Genomic DNA, 14469 nt, shown 5'->3' with positions numbered 1-14469 from the left:
AAAGGCCCACGGGCCTTATGACTCGCCTTAACAGTCTGATAAATGTCGCAATCAATAACTTTTTTCTTAAGAAAATTTCCATAGGACATGTAGAACAAAATTTGTTCAGTTTTGCGAGATATATCTAGAATTATATAAAAAAAAATAGGCCTCCAGGCGGCATGACTCGCCTAATCAGTTGAATCTGTATCGCAGTAAATAACATTATTAACTTTTTTCTCGAAAAAAAGCTGACCCCTTTAATTAGTTGCCGAGAGGTAGAGAGAGTCTTTAATTTATAACATTTAAATGATCAATATTTGTAAAACATTACCAAAGCTAAATTGTACGTCTAGACAATATATTTGTATCATTATTTATGAACGAAAATGTCAGTCAAATTCTTATCTAATCACATCTAAATTTGGACGGAAGACCCACTCGTTGCTCGCAACGAGATCGAATCTAGTTATTATTATTATTCTTTTTCTCCGGTACTTTTTTGTCCGGTAGTGTTCTCAGGAACTACAAAAGGGATCGATATGAAACTTTCCAGGATGATAGTATAGCGTTTGTAGATGTGCATAGTGATAGTCATTTTGTTTACACGTGCATGCACGCGCGCGCACGTGCATTGCAATTTTGGTACAAAAAATGGAAAATCAGAATATTGAAGGAAGCGATATAAAACCTAAATAGGATGATAGTATATCATTTGTACATATGAAAAATAATAGTTATTTTGCCAGCACGCGCACGCATGCGCGTGCACGCGCATTACAAAATTTGTACGCTAACTTTGGAATCAGTCTAACTTTTTTGTTGTTCATTGAAATGGCTTGAAATTCATATCATAGGTAGATATTGAGACCCTTAACTGATTTACATGGTCAAAATTACCAATTTGCACGCACATGCACGTGCGCTTCATTTTGATTGGATAATGCTAAAACGTTTGTAACTATCTTATTTATGAAGCGAATGAGATGATATTCACAGCATACGTAGACAATATGTGTATCTATATGTTGGTGTAACAAAAAATGCCAACGCACACGCGCATGCGCGTGCAACGTTTTTTAAATGTTCAATTTTTAAAGGACGATAACGTTTTTGTTTTTCATCAAATTCTATTCATATTAGGGGTTTAGATGTATCTTGGTACTCCTTACAAATTGCTGTGGTTAGAATTACTGCTCAGCACGTGCATGCACGTGTGCTGATTTCTGATTGGACGATTTTAAAATCGCTATAACTTCCTTATATTTGGTGGAAACGTTATGAAATTCATACTGTGGGTATATGATACAAATGCATGTTGAACGACATCAACAAAAATTCGGAATCATACACGCGTGCGCGTGTATGCACGTGCAACGCTTTCTTTCATTTCTTGGTACTGAAATGACCATATTGAACGTACTACATGTAATTAAAGGCTAAAATAAAATGATTTTTTCCTATAGATTCACAAGGACATCACTTTTTAATTGGGGGAGGTTTGGGGAACATCTGTAACGGTCCCCGTTACAATTAGAACTAGTTATTCTCGATGTATCTAATAAGGAGGGGGGGGGGGTAATTAAAATTGATGCCAAACTACCGACAACGGAAAACAATATCATGGCATTTTTTCCCACCAGCACAATACTACCCTCAAATCACATGTATGTAAACAGCCCAAGTGCACCCCGACAAGTAGCCTGTTACTAACATCATAAAGCAGCGAGATAAAAAAATTAACTCATCTTCAGTAGTTTTACAAAACTGACCAAAACAACAATCTTTTGGAATGCATGGTTCACCAGTTTCAATTTCTAAAGGGTGGGCAAATATTCTTAGCTATTTAAAACGTACTACTCTCACAAATGGAAATTTCAAATGGTCTTATTAGTTTTAATTCATAGTTCTTTCTGATTTTACTGTAAAATAGTAATTTTCCATGTTTAGAAAATTTCGTGGTTTTGAAGTTGCATATTCTAACTCTATCAATATAGTGATTCTTCAAGTAGTTGGAAAATATGCTTTCATTAATATCTATGATGATGGGAGATTTAATTTATATTTTAATTCTTAAGAGAAAAAATAATGGGAAATGAGAGAAATCAGGTGTGGAAAGTACATGTAATCATACTGCGTACAGAACTACAATGCAAGTTAATAATTTCGCAAATAAACGAGGAGAGGGAGGCGTGAGCAGGATCTACTTTATTGGTCGTTTGCCTACATTTTATAAATGTACTCTAACTTTTGAATTGCCTAATCTCCATATCGTTTTATATTTTACCTTAATTTTATTTATTTTTTCGCTTGAATATATTAAGAAGTGTGAATATTTCACTTTAATCGCCTTTCTTGTGAAATTTTTAACGTGAATAGCTTTTCACGTGAAATTCGTGTGAAATTGTTCGTGTGGATTTCACATGAAGAAATTTCACATGAAATTCGTGTGAATCTTTTCACGTGAATCAACGTTCACATTATTTCCTTGCGAAAATCAAATCACATTAAAATTTTCGCAAGGAACTAATGTGAAAATTGATATAATGCTTTTTACGTGAAATTCATGTGAAAAATTTAACGTGAATTTCATGTGAATTGCTGTTCACGTGAAATTCATGTGAATATTTTAACGTGAATTTCACGTGAAAAGGGATTCACGTGAAATTCATGTGGACATATTAACGTGAATTTCACGTGAATCACTTTTCACGTGAAATTCACATGAAATTTACGTGAATTTCACGTGAAAGGTTCATGTGAATTTCACGTGAACAGCATTTCACGTAAAATTCACGTGAGGCACATTTGCCTGTGTAGGTGTCACCATGATTCCTAGCATATATATGGGTGCAAATACGAAACTAAGACACGTGGTCAGTTGCTGAAGAAATTCCGGTGAAAACATGCAGGGTCTAGCAAAAGGTCTGTAGCTGTGAGGGAAGGTGGATGGCCCCATATGAGAGGTAGATTTTTGAGAAGGGCAGATAGGGTTCTTGATTGTGCACAGTGTCTAAATCCCCATGTTTGGTACTGTGATGGTGTGGGGGTGGTGCGGATTAGCCCAAATGAGGGAAAATCAAAGCAAAAAAGGGGAAACTGCTCAGAGCATGTTTTGTGCACCAGCACCAGTATTTATAGATTACATGTAATTTAGGGTCAAAATTTATTAACTACACTAATATGAAATATAAGTATTGACATAAAAGAGAAATATGATTTTTCATTAGTCTGTCATAATCTGACTTTGGTGTATACCCCCTATCCACATGTTTCAAAACCAAAGAAACTGTCCCCTGCCACCTTTAAGAGAATGGCATTTTTTGAAACCCATGGAATTCAGTCAATTTCATTAATATTATCAAGATAAATGTATTAGACATGTAAAACAACCTTTTATTTCAATAGATGTATCACATTAGTGTCACAATGGTAGACAACAGAGTCAAGGGGGGGGGGGGGGGTAAGCTATGCTTTAGTACTATGGAAAACCAGAATCTGGTCAAGTATCATAGTGACATGTAAGTACATGTAAATAAGCTTAGTGGTTAAAGTAATGTTATTTGGGGTACTTCATATACTGTGTATTCTTTTTACATAGATTACATGTAGTTTTACATGTTCTACATATAATTAACAAATTGTACTGATTGACGGGTCTCAGGTACAGTAGATCACATTTCTTCTCAGCACCATGATACATATTTATGAAAAAATACTTGCAGATAGAGAAATAAGTCATTTCAGAGACATTTTGTACACAAAAAACACAGTTAACACTATTTTCTCATTTATGGGTGATACTTGTAAACAAGCCACCTCCCCTTTGACATTTGGCTGAATTGCATGAATCTTTAGTTTTCACTATTAGGATATCATAGAATAGAATGTAAGAAGAGAACAGGTATTCAAAATCTTGTTGGGGAGTTGTTTACTTAATTAGAGCATATTTCAGGTTTATACATATACAGTATGTAAAGAAGTAGACAGTGAAGTGGGAAATTTTCTTGATTTTAAGAGCAGTTATGTCCCTTTATCTCTCTCTAATCCATCATTTTCTACACAGGTTCTCATGATTACATGTTCAGCATGTAGCACCACATATAAGGTCACTTTTACCATAGATACAATATACTTGTACTATTATTTGTTAGGCACAGGGATCTTACTCGAACACTCTCATCACTCAAAAATGACAACATCATACACAGAAATGTAGGGTTTTTAAATAATTTTATTGCGTACGCATTTAGGGCGGTCGACATGATGTATTGGTGTAGTTTCACTCAGAATAAGTCAGATTTGTCAAAAATGGGAGTTGACGTCAATGACATGAGATGTCAGAATCCTTAAAGGTAGCAGAGGACAATTTCGCACTATAGACCCGGTCAACTTTTTCAAAAAATGGAATTACCCCGTATTTGAAGTGATATTACATGTGTAAAAATGTATACAATAATTTTAGGATGCATATCAAATGTAGCTGAGTGCTTAGTAAAAATGTTGATATACAACATGTAGGTGTCACCATGATTCCTAGTATATAGATGGGTGCAAATACGAAACTAAGACACGTGGTCAGTTGCTGAAGAAATTCCGGTGAAAACATGCAGGGTCTAGCAAAAGGTCTGTAGCTGTGAGGGAAGGTGGATGGCCCCATATGAGAGGTAGATTTTTGAGAAGGGCAGATAGTGTTCTTGATTGTGCACAGTGTCTAAATCCCCATGTTTGGTACTGTGATGGTGTGGGGGTGGTGCGGATTAGCCCAAATGAGGGAAAATCAAAGCAAAAAAGGGGAACCTGCTCAGAGCATGTTTTGTGCACCAGCACCAGTATTTATAGATTACATGTAATTTAGGGTCATAATTTATTAACTACACTAATATGAAATACAAGTATTGACATAAAAGGGAAATATGATTTTTCATTAGTCTGTCATAATCTGGCTTTGGTGTATACCCCCTATCCACATGTTTCAAAACCAAAGAAACTGTCCCCTGCCACCTAACCTGTTAACAGTGATTGACAAACCTGAACACATGTCTTGCGTCTGCGATTGCAAATATAGATGATCCGGCGTCTGGTGTCTTGGTGAGGCAGCTTTCCATCGTCTTCTGTGGGCCAAAAAACCTTGATGTAACGCTGGATCGCTTTAGCTGTCTGAAATCCGCGTTTCCCCCGCATTTCAATGTTCCAAAAGTCTCACTATGTTTACATTGCCGAAAAGTAATTAAAGTCGTAAAATTTACGCGATTTGTTTTTATTTCGAATCTAATGATATTTTTGTCATATTTTATGTAAAATATATCTATAGAATTAATTGCATTGTAGATATTATTTAACATACACTCAGAATGAAACAGGAGATGCGAACGACATAGGATTTATTTACGTCATTGGGAGTTTCGCGGTAATTTCAAAATCGTCAGCCCCGTACATCCTTAATAAAAGCTTGGTTTAAATATCATAAAATATAAATATTTTCTTTCATGAAACGACAAATTATGGCATCAAATCGCGTTGATTAATCGTGAATTTTTCATAACATAACAAAACTGCAATTTTTTTTTCTAGTCGGCCTATGTGGCTACGATTTCTGGTCGTTTCGGCCTTTTTTCAGTTCGGCCCCAATTTTTTTCGGCCGTTAGTAGTTTCGGCCTAATGTCGTTTCGGCCCTAGTCGTTTCGGCCTCACTTTTAAATACCTTTGTAATACCAAAAAATAAGTCTTTTTTTCATCTTACTATATCAAAATTGATATTTCTTTGTTGTGTAAACAGTTATATATGTCTATGGTGTAAACAAGGAAGTCCACACCATCAAAGAAAATGATATGCTATTTACATATTACATAAGCTTGTATTTTAAAAACAAAAATGCCAAAACATATATAATATATTTGTTATGAACATTGCACATTATGATGCTGATTAAATTATTAACCGGTACCATATGATGCAGTTATTTTTAAGGCACAAATATTTTAATGAAAAATCTCTCTCTCTCTCTCTCTCTCTCTCTCTCTCTCTCTCTCTCTCTCTCTCTCTCTCTCTCTCTCTCTCTCAATATTCTTGATTCTACTGAATCTAAAACATCGCGAGGCGCGCGCGCGAGGACAAATTTCAACCAATGGACAGAAGTTGTGAGTGGACAGAATTGCACCATGTGACCTACAACATGTGAAAGATGTAGATACAAAATATTAGCTTAGTGAGGACAAGCGGTGTGCGGGCATGTCTTTACTAATATTCTTTCAAAAACTTTTTTTTCATAATTCGAAAGAGAGTATTAGATAAACTTTTATAGGTATCCCTATAGCTATACCTAACAGAGCACTTTTTTGCCTTTGAAAAAATAGAGAGAGAGAGAGAGAGAGAGAGAGAGAGAGAGAGAGAGAGAGAGAGAGAGAGAGAGAGAGAGAGAGAGAGAGAAAGAGATCACATCGGTTATCATTGAATATTTTAAACCCTTACAAATAGTATTACAAAATTCCACAGCAAATGTTGTTGGGTATCATATATCCTTAAATTGAAAATTGACGCACAGCTAATTGTGTGGTCAATAATCAATTTACAAAACCGAAGAATTGGACATGCACTGTACATGTACAGCAATTTTGCATCATATTTTCATGCGTAAAGGTGTGAACTCAGCTTCCCACGAGGCCGTGACCGAATTTCAAACTTTGAAGCACGCGGACCTCGTGTATTACAATCAAGTTTTTAATTGTCCAAGTCAGTTTAGTATGGTTAAATAATTTTCCATGATACTTGACTCATTAATATTCATCTGAACTTGTAAATAAGATTTTACAACACTTCAGTGTAGAATTAATCACTCGCGTTTCTGTTGATCGACTTCTTTATTTGTATACAAAGTTGAACATGTTACATTTATAGTAAAAAATAATTCATAATATGAATTTCTGATAGATAAAAAATAAATAATTCTGTTCATCAGGGTGAAAGATGGGATAAAGCTTTGTAGCTGAATGCATCGTTTACTGACAGTTCAAAAATTAATTGTACCCTTACCAAAATGTAAAGTTTGCTGCATGCCATTTATTTCTCCGGGAAAGAAAGAAATTATTGCTTTTTTAATCGTTTATTACATGTTTTCTAAACAAGATACCACGATTTACCTATAGATATACTAACAAAAAATGCACAATTGTTTGTAGTTTCTTCACTTGATTTCAAAGTGATTTTTAATATTCATTTCAAAATTAAGGATTATCTCCCTCATGCATAGCTCTTATCCTTGGACGAATTTGGCTCCACTTGTTTGGCACGTTGTTTTTGGTTATATTTAGATCTAAAACTTCATAGTTATTTCGGATTTCAAACATTTCGGTTGAGCATCACTGAAGAGACATTATTTGTCGAAATGCGCATCTGGTGCATCAAAATTGGTACCGTATAAGTTTTACATCTAGAGGTTTTGCGGTGAAATCACATGTCAAATGCTAAATTGAAATTTTACAGCACAAATTTGTTAAGAAATAATTATATTTCGAGGTTAAAAAGTTTGCCTTGATGATTTCAAAAACTATTCTCAATTATCATGGTATCACAATTTGCTTAGCATCATGGAAAAGAAAATTTGAACAATTTTGCATATATTTCATTATCGTTTCTAACACTAGGCCTACCTCCATTTATTTCCTCTTCATACAAAATTTCCTCTTCATTAAAGTCTCAAAAGCTTACACTCGAACAGCTTCCATTTCAACAATAGCATAAATTCAATACACATTTATATTAACAAAAACAACATCACATTGTCGGTATTTTGTCGCTTACGAAACTTGGGCCGAAACGACTAGGTATCTGAGGCCGAAACGACAAGAGGCCGAAAAAACTTGAGGCCGAACGAACCTAGGGCCGAATTGTAAAAAGGCCGAAACAACTTGCATCGGTGGCTACATCAACTTACATGTTCATGTTTATACTGAATGCATGATCGTTTGGGTCATCCTGCAACAGGAATTCCAGGGTATCTTCTTCTGACATCAGGTCGTTTTAAAGATGTATAAAACAAGCCTTTGCTGTGACAGTGAAGCTGTGTTGTTTTCGTTGAAACGGAAACACGTGTGTTCCCTGTGCACAGTTCCAGGGTGCGTGCTAGTTCAGATCACTCAGAAGTAGGTTGTCGTTCGGAATGCCTCTATTTTTTTTAACACAGAGTTCGATAATCGAATTATTCCACCTCGGTTTTCCCGAAATCATTCCACTCATCGCAGTAAATTGAGTAATCAGCAATTTTGTGTAAACAGCTATTATTTCCTTCCGATATTTCACGAAGCTAGGTGTCTTTTAGTATTTTTATTAGACATAATAATAGTAGTAGTAATATTTGAATATTTACGTTCGTGTTGTCCCTCCATGTAGAAGAATGTCTGAGTATGAGCCGAAATATGTTGTTGTCAACACGGTGGAAGAAGCCGAAAAGCTAGTGACTAAGTTTGAAATAGACACAGTCACTAAATTTACAATATTTAGGCGAAATAAAGGATTTAGTCATGATCTGGATTTTAAGTACTGGATGTCGTGCAATTATGTATAAATTCCTTATATTCAGCCAAGCTCTGACATAATTAAGTAATTCCTCTTGTTTCTAACTGGTTGAATTAATTAATTAAATGAAAATACCAACTAAGAAAGTAGGTGTATGCAATGATTTTACATCTGAACTGCACCATAGCAGACACAAGTTCTATTACACATTTTAAAAAATGTATACTTTTATACGATATAGGCCTTCAAGGTCATCTGAGTGCTTTGGGAGGACAAGGGACAAAAGGAGGGTGTTAAAGTACCCTGTAATGGCACACCATTCATTATTCTTGGTTTTGATGTCAGAGAATGTCACTTTGGGCCAGACAGAAATACAATGAAAAAGAAGAAGTACCAAATGGAGAAGGTACTAGCTCGCACTGAGTTTATATGCTGCATGTCATTTTCTTCAGGATTGTGTGATTGAATTATTTTAAAATGCATTTCCAACTTTGAATATGTTTTAACTTTAATCTCATACCAATATTTAAGCATCAATAAAAAAAATTGCAATTTATGTACAAGTGTATATAATTAAATTTGCAGACCATAGAAGCAGACCAAGATCATTCTTATACACAAAAGAGCAGAACTTTGGTACAAAACACAAAAAACTTGATTGCCCTGCCAGAATTTATATGAAAAAGATATGTAAATTTCCTGATTATAAGGTAAAGCAGTAATCATAAGACATGTACTGGTAAAAATTTCGATTAATGTATTAAACTGGCCAGATTAAATATGGATTAAAGTTTATTTAAATCATAGTTTCTTTTTGTCCTTCATGAATGCTCTGGGTTCAACTTTTGGCTAATGTAGGCAAAGTGACTATCGTGCATCTTAAATATAAAATTGTGGATATTTTTCAATCACTTGAACAGATCCTTGGTCATGATTCTATCTGGAAGAGAAAACACCAAGCGCAGAAGTTGAAGAAGGCTCTTTCCGCAAATGAAGATGTGCACAGGGAAAAGGAAATTCACATTTTTTTCCCCCAGGAATTGAGAGCCACAAAAATCATTTGACAGGACAGGTTGATCAATATTTAACACAATCTTAACATAAATTCTGAAGAATAGGAAAGCTATATGAAAGGTGCATACCTACTTGTAAATTATACTTTTAAAACCATTTGATTGTTAAATTTAGTTTTACTTGACAAATTGAATGCCAAGAAGCCTGATGTGCCTTAATCACATCCTTTCCTTATTAAGTAAGAGTAATAGAAACATGGGGTTTCCAGGTAGTGTAGTGGTTAATGCAACTGTTTCTCACCGCTGCGACCTAAGTTCAAACCCCATAATTGACAGTGGCTGTATGTGAGAGGGTATGGTGGTTGTCCACTCGAACACATGGGTTTCTACTGGGTATTCTGGTTCCCTCCCACAAAATGACCCCCTAGTGCCCGTCTGTGCAAGTCTTCAAATAGCTAGCATATACCATTGTTTTTTGTATGGAACGCCAAATTAACATAAACTCAAATAATTGAAGATATCTTCAATTATTTGAAGATATCATCAATTCATTTGATGCGCACAACAATTTAATTAAAGTTCTCTTCAAATAATTAATGATATCTTCAATTCTGAATTATTGCCTGCATTCATTGAATTGATGATAGCATTAATTATTCAGCTGAATTGATGTGCACTTTAATAGAATTAATGATCTCTTCGAATGAATTAATGATATCAACAATTGAATTGATGCGTGCTACAATTCAGTTGAAGAGAGCAATAATTGATATAATGCGCACATTAAATCAATTGATGAGAGCAATAATTGAATTGATGCATTAATTCAATCATTGCTCTCTTCAATTGAATTAATGATATCTTTACTAGTAATTCATTTGAAGAGAGCAATAATTCTTTTAGAGAAAGCAACTATATGATTAAAGATATCTTCAATTCAACATATCCACAATTGAATTAATGATCTCTTTAATTGAATTGTTGCTCTCTTCAAAGGAATTGATGCGTGCATTAATTCCTTATACAAAAGCATTGTAAATAATTAATGATATCTTCAACTGAATTAAAGAGATCATCAAATTACTTATACCGAGCTCTAAGTTAATTATTGCGAGCAATATTTCTACGAAATTGATGCTCTCATCAATTGCATTGAAGAGAGCAATAATTGAATTAATGCACACATTAATTCAATTATTGCTCTCTTCAATTCAATTGATGTGCGCATTAATTGAATTGATGAGAGCAATAATTGAATTGAAGTGCACATTAATTCATTTGATGAGAGCAATAATTGATTTAATGCACTCAATTCAATGAAAGAGAGCAATAATTGAATTGATGATATCTTCAAATAATTGAAGATATACATGTATCTTCAATTATTTGAGTTTATGTTAATTTGGTGCTCCATATGTTTGTATGTCTGACTTTATAAAAATTAAGATTATTATTATTGTAGGGAAAAAATTATTGTGCAATCAACCAGCCTGGGATCATTTGTAAATTACAGGGTTGTTTACTTTTGATAGCTTGCAGGTATTTGTCTACCAATCGACAATACCATCAAGGAAAAAAAATCACATCTGATGGATGAAGGAGTGTCTAAAGTTTCAGAAATGAGACGTCACATCAAGTCATTTAGCAGGAAGGAACTTAGAATGACTGATGAAGAAAATCGACGCTTCTTTCCATTGGATAAAGATATTAGAAATCTAATGAATTCTTTCAAGGAACAGACACGGTATCTTTTACTATGTATTGTAGATTCCTTATCATATGTTTTTACTGATCAGATTTATATTCTTAAAATGACTTTTATTTCTTGAATGAAAAAATGCAAAGAACCTACTCACTGTAACATGAGTTACTACATGTAATTAGCTCACCTGAACCGAAGGTTCAAGTGAGCTTTTCTGATCAAAATTTGTCCGTTGTCTGTCGTCGTTGTTGTAAACTTTTCACAATTTTATCTTCTTCTTCAGAACTACTAGGCCAATTTCAACCAAACTTGGCCAAATGCATCCTTGGGTAAAGGGCTTTCAAGTTTGTTCAAATGAAGGGTCATGTTCATTTCAAAGGGGAGATAATCACAAAAATGCAAAAATAGAGTGGGGTCATTTAAAAATCTTCTTCTCAAGAACCACTGGGCCAGAAGAGCTGAAATTTACCTGAAAGCTTCCTGACATATTGCAGATTCAAATTTGTACAAATCATGGCCCCCGGGGGTAGGATGGGGCCACAAGGGGGATCAAAGTTTTACATACAAATATATAGAGAAAAACTTTAAAAATCTTCTCAAGAACCACTAAGCCAAAAAAGCTGAGATTTACATGAAAGCTTCCTGACATAATACAGATTCAAGTTTGTTCAAATCATGGGCTCCGGGGGTTGGAAGGGGCCACAATAGGGGATCAAAGTTTTACATACAAATATATAGGAAAAATCTTCTTCTCAAGAACCACTGAGCCAGAAAAGCTGATTTTTACATGAAAACTTTCTAACATAGTGCAGATTCAAGTTTGTTCAAATCATGGCCCCCGGGGGTAGGATGGGGTCACAATAGGGGATCAAAGATTTACATACAAATATATAGGAAATATCTTTTTCTCAATAACCACTGAGTCAGAAAAGCTGATATTTACAAGAAAACTTTCTGACATAATGCAGATTCAAGTTTGTTCAAATCATGGCCCCCGGGGGTAGGATGGGGCCACAAGTGGAGGGGTGGGTGGTCAAAGTTTTACATACAAATATAGGAAAAAGCTTTAAAAATCTTCTTCTCAAGAACCATTGGGCCAAAGAGGTTGACATTTACATGAAAGCTTTCTGACATAGTGTAGATCAAGTTTGCAAAAGTTTGTTTTGGCCATAATAGGGACTAAGGTTTTACATGCAAATATATATGGAAAGTCTTCAGATATGGGTCAAGGTGACTCAGGTGAGCGATATGGCCCATGGGCCTCTTGTTTATTTTGTAGCACAGGTAATGGGGGAAAATATGCGAATTGTTGTGTTATAGTTGTTGCAGAATTAATGTTCCTTGAAATATAAGTCACAACTATTCCCACTCCTTCTGCCTGGTGTGCAAGATAAATAATGTGGTGAAAAGAACTGATGTGCCGAAAGAGAGTCTGATATTTCAAAAAAGAGCCTGATGTGTGAAAACTTCTACTGTGAATGATAACTGATATACACTGTATATATAGTGATGTGAAACAAGTCAAATTTCTACATGTATATCCTATATTTTAGACACTGTACATGAACCTACCTATATACTTCTAAGTGATGTGAAATAAATCAAATATTTAAAACCTACCTCTAGGTGATGTGAAATAAGTCAAATTTTTAATCTCCTATATTGTAAACACCGTACATGAACTTACCTACCTCTGAGTGATGTGAAATAAGTATATTTAAAACCTCCTTCTGAGTGATGTGAAATAAGTCAATATTTAAAACCTACCTCTGAGTGAAGTGAAATAAGTCAGATTTTTATATCCTATGCCTTGGACAAATACATGAACTTTCATACTTCTGAGTGATACGAAATAAGTCGAATTTCTATATTGTGTATCGTTGACATCGAACTGTAATCTACCTAGCTCTGAGTGATGTGAAATAAGTGAAATATTTCGAACCTACATCAGAGTGATGTGAAATAAGTCAAATTTATACATCCTATGTCTGAGACATCGTATATGAAACTACCTACTTCTGAGTGATGTGAAATAAGTCGAATTTCTATATTGTGTCTTAGACATCGGACTTTTATCTACTTACCTCTGAGTGATGTGAAATTTTTATCTCCGATATTTTAAACATCGTACATGAACCTACCTACCTCCGAGTGATATGAAATAAATCAGAATTTTATAATCTATGTGTCAGACACTGTACATGAACTTGCCTACTTCTGAGAGATGTAAAATAAATCAAATTTTTAAAACCTACCTCTGAGTGATGTGAAATAAGTCGAACTTTTAAAACCTACCTCTGAGTGATGTAAAATAAGTCAGGATCTTATATCCTATGTCTTACACAGATATATGAACTTTCCTACTTCTAAGTGATACGAAATAAGTTGACTTTGTATATTGTGTATCGATGACATCGGATTTTAATCTACCTACCTCTGAGTGATGTGAAATAAGTCAAATATTTAAAACCTACCTCTGAGTGATGTGAAATAAGTCAAATTTATATATCCTATGTCTTAGACATCGTACATGAAACTACCTACTTCTGAGTGATGTGAAATAAGTCGAATTTCTTTATTGTGTGTCTTAGACATCTAACTTTTATCTACCTACTTCTGAATGATGTGAAATAGTCAAATTTTTAAAACTTACCTCAGAGTGATGTGAAATAAGTCAAATTTTATAATCGATATCTCAGACACTGTACATGAACTTACCTACCTCCGAGTGATGTGAAATAAGTCAAATATTTAAAACCTACTTCTGAGTGATGTGAAATAAGTCAGGATTTTATATCCTATGTCTCAGACACTGTACATGAACTTATCTACTTCTGAGTGATATGAAATAAGTCAAATATTTAAAACCTACTTCTGAGTGATGTGAAATAAGTCGAATATTTAAAACATACTTCTGAGTGACGTGAAATAAGTCGAATATTTAAAATCTACTTCTGAGTGATGTGAAATAAGTCAAATATTTAAAACCTACTTCTGAGTGATGTGAAATAAGTCAAATTTTTACAACCTACTTCTGAGTGATGTGAAATAAGTCGAATATTTAAAACCTACTTCTGAGTGACGTGAAATAAGTCGAATATTTAAAACTTACTTCTGAGTGATGTGAAATAAGTCGAATTTCTATATTGTGTGTCTTAGACATCTAACTTTTATCTACCTACTTCTGAATGAGGTAAAATAGTCAAATGTTTAAAACCTACCTCTGAGTGATGTGAAATCAGAAAACTTTTTATAACTAC

General features: G+C 34.3%; 1 long non-coding RNA gene and 1 pseudogene across 1 annotated transcript in view; one reads left to right on the top strand and one right to left on the bottom strand.

Annotated features, from left to right (window-relative positions):
• The window catches only part of LOC130047730 (uncharacterized), a 36530-nt gene extending 28436 nt beyond the window's left edge, over nt 1-8094 (bottom strand). The window contains exon 1 of the long non-coding RNA XR_008796548.1: nt 7914-8094. This is a non-coding gene — a long non-coding RNA (uncharacterized LOC130047730). The remainder of the gene's footprint in view (nt 1-7913) is intronic.
• A 278-nt stretch (nt 8095-8372) lies between these two features.
• On the top strand, nt 8373-12776 carry LOC130047728 (calcium-responsive transcription factor-like; annotated as a pseudogene).
• Nucleotides 12777-14469: the final 1693 nt, after the last annotated feature.

The sequence above is a fragment of the Ostrea edulis genome, chromosome 7 (assembly GCF_947568905.1).
Source record: "Ostrea edulis chromosome 7, xbOstEdul1.1, whole genome shotgun sequence".
Classification (NCBI taxonomy): domain Eukaryota; kingdom Metazoa; phylum Mollusca; class Bivalvia; order Ostreida; family Ostreidae; genus Ostrea; species Ostrea edulis.
This window is presented reverse-complemented; position numbering and strand designations above follow the sequence as displayed.